Raw genomic sequence first — 12,112 nt, 5'->3', positions numbered from 1 at the left:
ATTTGTCATCTTAACACAAAAATACCCACAGTAGTGGATGGCAGAAGTGCCCTGTATTCCCAGGAATTATTTATTTGTTTTGTTTCAAAAATACATATTCTTCCTTAGGCACACTTACTCTGGTAATGACTTCTCATTCTTTTGGAAGACTAGGTTAAAGTATATATGATATCACAAATGTGTGTGTGCATATATATCACTAGAGTCCCGAAGCACGAAATTCATGCACTCGGGCCGGGGCCGGGGCGGGGGGGGGGCGCCTCAGCCTGGCCTGTGCCCTCTCACAGTCCGGGAGCCCCGCGATAGATTGCCCAAAGAGGTAGGCCTCGCCCAGCTGGCCGGGGGTCTGCAATGGATTGCCCCTCTGCAGAGGGAGGCCCTGCCCACCCGCTTCAGCCCACTGGTCAGTGCCTGGGCCTCCCTCTTTGGGGTGATCGTGGAGCCCCCTGATTGATTGATAGCCGGCTGGTGGCCTGGGCTTCTGTCTGCAGGGCAATCCTGTGGTGATGGCCAAGCCCCAAACCAATCGTATTGTATCCGCCTTGGCTGGCCTGGCACCGGTGGGTGTCATAGCATGGTCATCCGGAAGGTTGTCCAGATAGTCCTTCTGCTGCTTGGTCGTTTGGTCAATTTGCATATTACGCTTTTATTATTATAGATTGCACAGTACTTATTTAAGACAATATATTCTTTCATTCTGTTAAGTCTAGGTCCATGATTTAACTGAATGAAAGGCAGACATTCTGTTTTATACTAGTATGTCACAATGGTTCAGCCAAGGCTCTGACTAGCAGTTCTAAAGAGTTTTTGATTTTACAAATCAGGTAGCTCAGTGGAGAACGTTACATCTCTTCCATTCTCAGAAATCTACTCATCAATGGACCAATTCTGACTTTATGCTGATCCTTTTATCTATTAACTAGAGGCCCGGGGCACAAAAATTTGTGCACTTGGGGGAGAGAAGGGGTCCCTCAGCCCGGCCTATGCCCTCTCGCAGTCTAGGACCCCTCGGGAGATAATGACCTGCTGGCTTAGGCCTGCTCCAGGATGGCAGAGGGCAGGCCCAATCCCTAGGTGCAGCCCCTGGTCGGGCTCAGAGCAGGGCTGATTGGGGAGTCGGGGCTCCGCCCCCTGTCATGCACAGAGCAGGGCAGATTGGGAGGTTGCGATGCCCCTAGTCACGCTCAGGGTAGGGCTGAATCGGGGGTTGGGCACCACCCCCTGTCACACTCAAGGCAGGGTCGATAGGAATGTTGCAGCGCCACCCCCTGTCACACACAGAGCAGGGCCAATCAGGGGGTTGGGGCGCTGCCCCCTGTCATGCACAGAGCAGGGCCCATCAGGGGGTTGAGGAGCTCCCCCCTATCAGGCACAGAGCAGGGCTGATCAGGAGGTTGGGGCGCCTTCCCCTGTCACGAACAGAGCAGGGCAGATAGGGAGGTTGTGGCCCCACCCCCTGTCACACACAGAGCCACAGGGCGATCAGGAGGTTTGGTCGCTGCCCCCTGTCACTCTGATCCCAGTGCTGGGAGGCCTCGCTGCTCCACTGATTCCGGTGCTGGGAGGCATATTACCCTTTTACTATATAGGATAGAGGCCTGGTGCACGGGTGGGGGCTGGCTGGTTTGCCTGAAGGGTGTCCTGGATCAGGGTGGGGTCCCCACTGGGGTGCCTGGCCAGTCTGGATGAGGGGATGATGGCTGTTTGCAGCTGGTCACACCCCCTTCAGGGTGGGGGTCCCCACTGGGGTGCCTGGCCAGCCTGGATGAGGGGATGATGGCTGTTTGCAGCTGGTCACACCCCCTTCAGGGTGGGGGTTCCCACTGGGGTGCCTTGCCAGTCTGGGTGAGGGGCTGAGGGCCGTTTTCAGGCTGGCGGGTGACTGAAGCTCCCAACCTGTCCTTTTTTTCTTTTTTTTTTATTCTGGGCCAGCTTTAGCTCTGAGGCTTGGCTCCAGCTCTAAGGCCTCGGCTGCTGAAAGCAGGAATCTGGTTTGTTTGGATTCTATAATTGTAACACTGTTGCGGTTTTGCTCACTCCAGCTCTGAGATCTCGGCTGGCTGAAAGCAGGGATCTACGTTTGTTCTATAATTGAAACAATGTTGCGGTCCTGCTGGCTGAAGCCCGGCTGGCTGAAAGCAGGTTTCTGGGGTTTTGTTTAGCTTCTATATTTGTAACAATGTTTCTTAAATTGCAAGCTCAGAGGCCGGCAAGGCAGGCGGGGAACGTTTGCTTCCTCCGTCACTGAAGCAAGCAAGCCTCCTGTTCGCTTCAAGCTGCCTGGCTTCCAGCCGCCATCTTGGTTGGCAGTTAATTTGCATATCGCCCTGATTAGCCAATGGGAAGGGTAGCGGAGATATGGCTAATTACCATGTTTCTCTATTATTAGATAGGATGGGAAATGTATCTATTTTACTCACTGGTAATTAAAAGACACTACTTAGTTATTTGTTTTGTTTCAAAACCACATTTTTTTTTAAATGTATTTTATTGATTTTTTACAGAGAGGAAGGGAGAGAGATAGAGAGTTAGAAACATCAATGAGAGAGAAACATCGATCAGCTGCCTCCTGCACATCTCCTACTGGGGATGTGCCCGCAACCCAAGTACATGCCCTTGACCGGAATCGAACCTGGGACCTTTCAGTCCGCAGGCCGATGCTCTATCCAATGAGCCAAACCGGTTTCGGCAACACATTTTTTAAATAAAACAAATTTTGTCCAGATTGCCCTTCCTCATTGAAATCAGGGGATCAATGTTCATTTCTAGGCCTTTCACCAGCAACCCGCAAACATTACTAAAATTTTTTTAAAAGATACTGTACCCTCATCCCCAATATATGTCTCAATTCTTGCTGAGTGTGGATGGGTGGCTTATACATGATAAATCCACTAAAGAATTTCACTGTGGCCGAAACCGGTTTGGCTCATTGGATAGAGCGTCGGCCTGTGGACTGAAAGGTCCCGGGTTCGATTCCGGTCAAGGGCATGTACCTGGGTTGCGGGCACATCCCCAGTAGGAGATGTGCAGGAAGCAGCTGTTCGATGTTTCTCTCTCATCGATGTTTCTAACTCTCTATCTCTCTCCCTTCCTCTCTGTAAAAAATCAATAAAATATATTTAAAAAAAAAAAAAAAAAGAATTTCACTGTGAATGTTTTATGCTGTGCCTTTATAATATACCAGGGGCTTTATTTAACTTAATGTACACTTCCACTGACTTCCATTATATGATGTGTTCCAACAAACTCTCAGACAGACTCCCAGTGGCTTAAACTAATTTAATAATTCTAGAATTTCTAGAAGTATATTCAAAAAACTAAATTTAGCCTGATCTAATACTATCATTCTCCCTCCTTGGTCGAGTACCTTCGTGATTTATCTTTCTGAATATTTAGCCCATATAAGTTAAAAAATACCTGTAGTTCCTTTAGAGTATATTTCTATCTCTAGATTTGACTTTCTAATTGACTAGAGGCCCAGTGCATGAAATTTGTGCACAGGTGTGGTCCCTAGGCATGGCCGGTGATTAAGCATGAGTGTCTAGCATGCAAGGGCAGGTCCCAGCTGACCTCTGGCCCTGGGAAGCACCTGGGCCCAGAGCCCCCGCGTGACCCCGTCTGCCTGAGTCATAGTGCCTGAGTTCCCATGCGGAGATGCAGTCAGTGTGGTCAGATGCTGTGGGCCAGGGCACAGCATGGGCCTCTGGGCCACCCAGTGGCACTGCATGGAAGCTGGCGGGCATTGCATGCTATCCTGGCCAGCCTCGCAGACTAACTCCTGCACCAACCCATGGGGAGACCGACCAGCCCCTGCAGTTCCAGGAGCTGTGGCCTGGCTCACTCAGAAGAGGCCGCACAGGTGCAGGGTGGGCTCCTCATGGGCACCTGGCACCTGAGCACAGGGGCTTCCCTGGTGTGCGAGCCCTGGCGTCCCAGTGGAGGGTAGCAGGGAGAGTGAGAGTGAGCTGGGTAGACACCTCCATCCCCATCACCCCCGCCCCCAGATAACTGGCTAGAGGTTTCAGCCCCCAGCCCTGGCACTCCCCATGGGAAGTTGGTTGCTGCCATCCACCTCCAGTTCCCCATCCCAGCCCAGGGCCTGGCCTCCATCGAGCGATCAGGGCCTGCCAGCCACTGGTCGCCATCTGCTGGGTGATCAGTCAGGACTGGACCTCTCCGCCTGGCTCCCTCGCGCCTGGGAGCTGGGCAGCAGCCCTGTCCCCTGCTGCCACCACTGTCACCGTTTGTGAGGGATTGGGCCCCCACTTGCACCTGCCTTGGCCTGGTGCCCCCCGCTCACCTGCTCCACCATCCCACCATGGTCCTGCTCTTGTTGGGGCCCATCAGGGCTGGCAGCACCTCCACTGCCACCCGCTGCCAGCACCACACCCCTGATGTCCACCATGTTCCCCCATGGTGGTCAGCACATGTCATAGCGAGTGGTCAAACTCCCGGTCAAACTCCAGGTCGAACAATTTGCATATTACCCTTTTATTATATGGGATAGCCTATTGCTACCTCTTATAATAAGCTGAAAATCATTGAAGATTGAGGGTAATGGGCATGAAAAAAATGAAATTCCTTGTAAAGTTTATGCCTTGAGTTGAAGGAGTAGCAACACCTTCAAAGGAGTAGGAATTGCTTGACAAGTAAAGGACAGTGGAGCTCTCTTAACAAGCAACCTAGATCAGTGGGGTTGGGATCACAGGCACTCCCACTAATCTGGACTTTATTGTATAACCTCTAGTCCAGTCTTTGGGGCTCTCTGTTTTCAGATCAATTCTCTAACATTTTATAAAGACACAGGATTGACAGTGCATTAATTACAATTGAGAATGTGGGGGTTTGTTTTGTTTTTGCAAGGGAAAGAAATAAAAACTTTACCTTTCAAAAATAATTTTATAAAGTCCCTATATTTCAAGCCCTGAACATGAACTGAGAATTTAGGGAGTTGAGCTTGCTATTCTTTCATTTCCAGCTGTTCCATGGGCCTTTGGTTACAGCCACCCTGCGTTTCAATCCTGTTTGATGTCCTTCACACTTTTCTGTGATAATACCTACATAGTCTCTCAAAGCCTTGCTCCCAGGAGATGTGTCATTTCAGGTAGCCACAAGCATGCCCCATTTTTGTGGGTCTCTGTCTTCCAGACTTCCATCTCTGTGTAATTCAGGATTTTCACTGCCTTTTGCCTAAACTATGCCAATAACCAATCTTCTATTTCCCCACCTTTCCCAAAAATCTGATGTCATAATGAATTTCTGGTATTGATATCTTTGTCAACCAGGCTCCTAAACACATTTAGGTGTTTGAACAAATAAATAAATAAATAAATAAAGTTTCTTTTAAGGGAATAGGTGGAGTCATATAAATGAGAAAGAGCAGGAAGATTGGATTGGGAAAGCAAGCAGAAAATAAGGAGACCTTTGGAAAATAATCTGCCCAGGCAGCCACTGCCATTACTGAAAGCCCTCAGTAGGGCCCTCACCGGCGGCCATTACAGATACATTCTAAACGAGAATAAGAATCTACGTGGCTAAGACTGCCACAAGCTCCACCAGGCTTCAGGAGGGTGGGGAGGGAATAGGTACTTAGAGGCTACTAGGCCCCAGGAAAATCACTACCTAGTGGAAAACGGAGTTAAGACAAACTGATTTTATGCCAGGAATGTTTAATTGCTTGACTAAAAGATTAAATTTGATATTTATTTATTTATTTATTTTGCACAGGAGTTTTCATTCCGATTTGTCTTTTGCTTACTGCAGGGCCAGGATTCTCTCGATGGGACCCTCGCCCTGCATCCAGAGGTGAGGTTGTAGCCTTACCTGGATTTTTGCAGTTTTGTAAATTTACTGTTAAAACTTCACTCCAAACCTTGCTTATATGCTTCCTCTACCAGAAATCCTCGTAACACCGACCTGTCCATAGACCACACACTCAGATAAAGCACTTCTTTCTCCATGACGGCTTTCAGTGTTTCCTGTCTCCCACCTATAGAATTATAAGTATATGCTCCTATTCAAAATTATTGTACCCTATGTAGCCTCAAATGATTCCAACTCAAACCATTTGTGGTTGCTTCTATATCTGTGTTCTAGGCTGTAACCTCCTGATGTCAGGGAATTCTTTTTGATGGCATATCATAAGTGCTTAATAGATGCTTATGTGATGAGGAAGAGAAATTAAATTTGGTCCATAAGCTCTCTTTTAGTCAACCATTAACTTCCTAACACTATAATTTAAAGCTACCCGTGTTCTTTAATTTTAAGCATCCAATTCTTAATTTTTTCTCCACTTTGAGAATTGGTTATCTACACTAATAAAAGAGAAACATGCAACTTGGTGTCACTCCGCTACACCCACCAGCCAATCAGAAAGATTATGCAAATTAACCCAACAAAGATGGCGTTTAATTTGCATACACAGGTGCAGAGAGAAGACTGAAGGCTCTGGCTGGAGTGAAGACTGAAGACTGAAGACTGAAGTGGTTTGGCTTCTCCGCTGCGGCCAGACCAAAGGCCTGGGCCCTGGGTGCCGGAGAAAAACCAGTGCCAGCAGCCAGGGGAAGGAAGGCCTATTGTGTGAATCTTCGTGCAATGGGCTTCTAGTAAGAAATAATTTAATCCTATATAATAAAAGGCCAGTGACCATAATGGTGTAATAACCAAAACGATTGATCAACCAGTCGCTATGTGGTGCATTGACCACCTTTCAGTCCCTCCCCCCAGCCCACAGTCTCCGATTGCTGGATGGCCAATAGGGAATCACAGGGAACTGGGGAGGGTGTAGGCAGTGGAGTGGGACTGGGGACTGGCTAGCAGGTGGAATGCCCGAGCTCTTGGTCCCTCCCCCTGGCCCGCAGGCTCCAATGGATCATCAGGGAACTGGGGTGGGTATCGGCGGTGGGGCAGGACTGGGGACTGGTGAATGGGCAGAAGATGGCCCTGATCGGAGGCTAGGCCTAGGGACCCTACCTGCGCACAATTTTGGGCGCTGGGCCTCTAGTATTATTAATAAATACCATATTTATCCTTCATTTCAATAGAAATGTTCAGTTCCACTGATCATAACTACTCTCTGGGGTTGAATGTTCCAACTAATTACTTCAGTACAAATAGGATTTTCCTTATTTTGTTAAATTTTTCTACTACTTAAACTTTTAGGATAAAAATCACTCCTGAATAGGGACCCTTTTTTTGGTATTTTCCTCAGAATTTAAAATGTATTAAAGCAAAAGAGTTTTAAATAAAAACATTGCTGTAGTAGTTTCCTCACTGGAGGGTAAAATTGTTTTGTTTTTTTTTTTGTGTTTTTTTTTTTTAAGAATAGCTAAAGATAATATGCAATTAAATGCTTACCACCAAAAACAGCTATCCGCAGGGTTTCAGTGGGCTCTGGATTACCATGGTTAGGTAGGGATCCAGAGTCAAAAGCCTAACTAGCTGGGGCTTTGGATGATTTACCTAATCTTCTTCATTGGTAAACAGAGGCAATGATGATCCTTATTGCTTGTTTTGATAATCCTATCTAATAATAGACAAACAGGGTAATTGACCATACCTTAGCTACACTTCCCATTGGCTAATCAGTGAGATATGCAAAGTAACAGCCAACAAAGATGGTGGTTAATTTGCATATATAGGCAGGAAGCTGCAGAGGGAAGACTGAAGGCGGCTCCAGCCGGAGGAGGGAAGGCTTTGAAGGCAGTTCTGACCAGAGCAGTGATCAAAGTGGGTCCGGCCGGAGCATCGAAGGCTTTGAAGGCAGCTCTGGCCGGAGCGAAGGCCTGGGTCCCTGGTGCCGAAGGAAAACCAGTTCAGGCAGCCAGGGGAAATGAAGGCCTATTGCATGAATCTTTTTGTGCAACAGGCCTCTAGTTAAGTATAATTCAATATGTAAAACACGTAAAACAAAGGTAATCATCAAAGTTTAGCTTTAATATCATTACTGTCAAAAGGGATAGGAGAGCCCAGCTGGTGTGCTCAGTGGCTAAGCACTGACCAAGGAACCCAGGAGGTCATGGTTTAATTCCTGGTCAGGGCACGTGCTTAGGTGGGGGGCTTGAACCCCAGTAGGGGGTGTGCAAGAGGGAGCTGATCAATGATTCTCTCTCATGATTCATGTTTCTCTCTCTCCCTCTCCCTTCCTCCCTGAAATCATTAAAAATATATTTAAAAGAAAAGGAATAGGAGAGTCAGAATACTAGGAGAAAAAAATTTAATTTGAATTGGAGGGAAAAGCTAGTTCATTCAATGTGAAATATGTCTTTTAAAAAATTATCTTTATTGTTGAATGTATTGCCTATGTTCCCCCTTTCTTTTTCCCATTGACCCTCATCTACCACCCGCCCACCCCAGGCCTTTACCACACTATTGTCTGTGTCTATTGGCTATACATGTATGCATATAAATTCCCCTGCTAATCTCTCTCCACCCCCAAGCCCACCCCACCACTGCCTTCCCTCTGATATTAATGGCAGCAGGAACCAGCATCCTGTTTGCTTATTTAGAAAGACTTCAAGTGCACATTATTGTCTTCATTTCCTGTAATGGCCTCTCTCATGCTTTATTGATATTTTGCATTTTTTACCATTCATCTTTTTTTTTTTATATCTCTCTTCATGCACAGTACTTTCAATGTAATTCATGTGTACGTTTGAATTTGTATTTGCTCCTATAAAATAGTATTTTTGTATAAATGCATTTTTAATTTATATAAATGTTATTGGTCATATCTAATTGTTTTACTTTATTTTTTAACTAGAGGCCCAGTGCATGGATTCACACACCAGTGGGGTCCCGTGGCATGGCCTGCAGAGATCGGGGCGAAAACAGCAGTCTAATGCTTCCTGCTCCTCCTGCCTGCCACTCCTGCATATCCCACCCTTCTGTGCCTGCGGCTGCCACCACCCACTAGGCTCCCTGCGCTCTGCTGTGGTCTCCAGGCTGCGGCGGCCAGCTGTGAATCCTGCGTCTGGTACCCGTTGGTCAGCTGAGCAGCCCTCTCGTAGTGGGAGTGCATTGACTACCAGGGGGCAGCTCCTGCATTGAGCATCTTCCCCCTGGTGGTCAGTGTATGTCATAGTGACTGGTTGACCAGTCAAATGGTCATTTAGGTTTTTATATATATAGATATATTTTTTATTGATTTCAGAGAGGAAGGGAAAGGAGGCGAGAGATAGAAACATCAATGATGAGATAGAATCATTGATTGTCTTCCTCCTGCATATCCCCTACTGGGAAAGGAACCAGCAACTCAGGCATATGCCCTGACTGGGAATCGAACTGTGACTTCCTGGTTTATAGGTCAATGCTCAACCACTGAGCTATGCCAGCCAGGCTCATTGCTTTATATTTTAACCAGCTATTTATTTTTATGATTCAACTTTGCAATGTGCACATCTTCTCTATCACTTCTAATTGAGAACCTGATTTTTCTTCAGGAGATATTCTTTGAAAAAGAACTAAGATATTTTATAACAATGTTCTTTCCATTTTTCTTGTTGGAATAGTCATTCATGTTCCTGGCTACAGACCACAACCATAGTTTCCATATTCATAATTTTGGATAAGATGCTATTTTTTTCCTATTAAAATGCCTCATTTCTAATTGAGGCATCAGGAAAGTAGTCATCTAAGAAGCTATAAAGGAAAAAATGCTCAGTGCTATTGTATGGCCCAAAAGCTAAAGTGCTGGAGAAGTGTAACACAAACCTACTTTTCTGTGTGTAAATCTTAAATAAAACCAAATAAAATATGTTTGTTATTTTATGTTTGGTGCCAGTGTATAGTAATGGAAATTCCAGAAATCACTGTGAATTTCATTTACTGAATATGAAGAAATAAATTGCACTGATGGTAAGATGGTTAACCTTTCTATCTGCTAAATTAAGGAAGCAGAAGTAAAATGATTGTGAACGAATTGGGAAAGCCCCAGTCTGGTGCCTTTTGTTCTTCATCCAACTTTTTAAAAAAGACACTTGCTAGTAGTATGAAGGAAAAGTTATCAACTTTATTTTGCATTAAAAATCTTGTTAGCTTTTAGCTTTTAGAATTAAAATGGTTTTCATAATTTTTATATATTATAATTTAATATTTTTTCTACTGATGAAAAAATATAACTTAGGTAGTATTTAAATGTGCAAAAGAAAAAAACAAAACAAAAAAAGAACCCATGTAGTTCAGAGTCAAGTAAAAAAAAAAGAATTTTAATTTATTCAAATTTTAGTACCAATTACCTATCAATATTTAATGCTCCAGAAAGTTCAGGGAGGATAAAGATTTTGACATGGTCATTGTTTTGGGTAACTTACTTTGCTTATAATTAGTATAGAATTTGAAATCAATAACTGTTGGCCTTAACATAAGCTGGTATTATGTGAAGAAAAACAAAGTAAAAGATTTGAATAGAAAGCAATCTGGGGGAAAGTTTTTGAGGATTATGTGGCCTCCAGAGCATGTTTTTAAGCAGAGAAATGTCACAATATTTTAGGTGAGCTCAATATCAACTCAAGTTAACAATCATTTACAAATAGGCATGATGCAGCTTGCTAAGTGCTATAAAAGATAGTAGTGATATAGAAGAGTCTAAGAATTCAACTTCCCTATCCATTCTCCAGTTATTGTTTGTTTGTTTTAAAAAAACAAAACACAAAACTCTCAAGCCCAGCCATCATGGCTCAGTGGTTGAGCATCGACCTGTGAACCCGCAGGTCATGGTTTGATTCCCAGTCAGGACACATACTTATGTTGTGGACTAGTGTGGGGCATGCAGGAGGAAGCCAATCAATGATTCTCTCTCATCATTGATGTTTCTATAGCTCTCTCGGCCACCATTCCTCTCTGAAATCAATAAAAATATATATTAAAAAGAATAAAAAAAAACCCTCTCAAAAACGCTGTGCCATAATCTGTGCTTAAGGCTATTATGAAATAAGTATATGCATAGTACAAAATAGAGGAGCTTGGAATAAATACACTCTGAAGCATTATGCAATCAAAACTGTCCCCAATCCAATTCTAATAGTTGTGTTTTCTCTCATAGTTGACTTTTATATTTTGAAGATCCGTAAAATGATATCTACCACATTATTTTATTTTATAATGAAAATAATTCATTGTTTTATTGAATCATATCTTCTGTATACCACTATTTTAACTGTAGCTATTGAATCTAGAAATTTAACTTGTAGAAACCTTAATATTTCAATGTGTGTGTGTGTGTGTGTGTGTGTGTGTGTGTGTGTGTGTGTGAATGTTGTTGCTAGAGACTGGGATTGCCTCACTGAACCAGAAGGGAAAGACCAATATCAAATTCAAATTTTATAAGTGCTCACACTTTCCAGCTCTGCCTGGGGAAACAGGATCCCCTGGGCCAGATGAGATAGCACACTATCGAATGACCGACTGAATCCCTTTGAAATAGTCCCAGCATCTGAAATCAAACTTAACACCTTAACAAAAGAACTAACCGAAATTCGGTTTTCAAAATAGCTTTTTCCTTGCCTCCCCAGCTACAAAATACTTTCTGTACATTTAGCTGAAATTTTGAAGTGTGTTCAAGCATTTTCTCTATTAAGAGACTTATATCCAAAATGACAAGATTATTATTTTCACCTTTGTATATTTTCCATAATAGTCAAAGTTCTTCTTACATCTGCTTGGAATTAGGCTAAAGAGAATTCCTAGAGAGAAAAAAAAATGAAGGGGGAAAATTGAACAAGCATACACATTTTATGGAAAAGAATTCTTGTAAAGTAAAGCAAAGCTATTGGAACCTAAAGTGGCTTGGCCAAGCGTACCTGCCACTAAGCGTTTTTCTCCCCCTTTTGGTAGAGAATTAAAGATTTTATTTGAAATATTAGAAATCTAAAAACAGTTGGCCACATATTCCACTATACATTTCACACATTTCTTCCAAGCCAAACAACTTAATTCCAAATATTTTCAGCTAAAAGACAATAAATATTTTCACTGCTAAATTCATTTTCCAACTGCTCCAAAAACCTCCATCTACGTTAACAACTCACTACCTACACTCATTTCTAAGATTTTAGCTCAGATCCATAAACTTTATGCAAGAATATGTGAATCCTTTGGCTTTTCAATTCCTTTA

The sequence above is a fragment of the Myotis yumanensis genome, unplaced genomic scaffold (assembly GCF_028538775.1).
Source record: "Myotis yumanensis isolate MYYU_CA2020_CCGP unplaced genomic scaffold, mMyoYum1.0.hap1 SCAF_3, whole genome shotgun sequence".
Classification (NCBI taxonomy): domain Eukaryota; kingdom Metazoa; phylum Chordata; class Mammalia; order Chiroptera; family Vespertilionidae; genus Myotis; species Myotis yumanensis.
The sequence above is the reverse complement of the archived record's forward strand: the minus strand, read 5'-3'. Positions refer to the sequence as shown.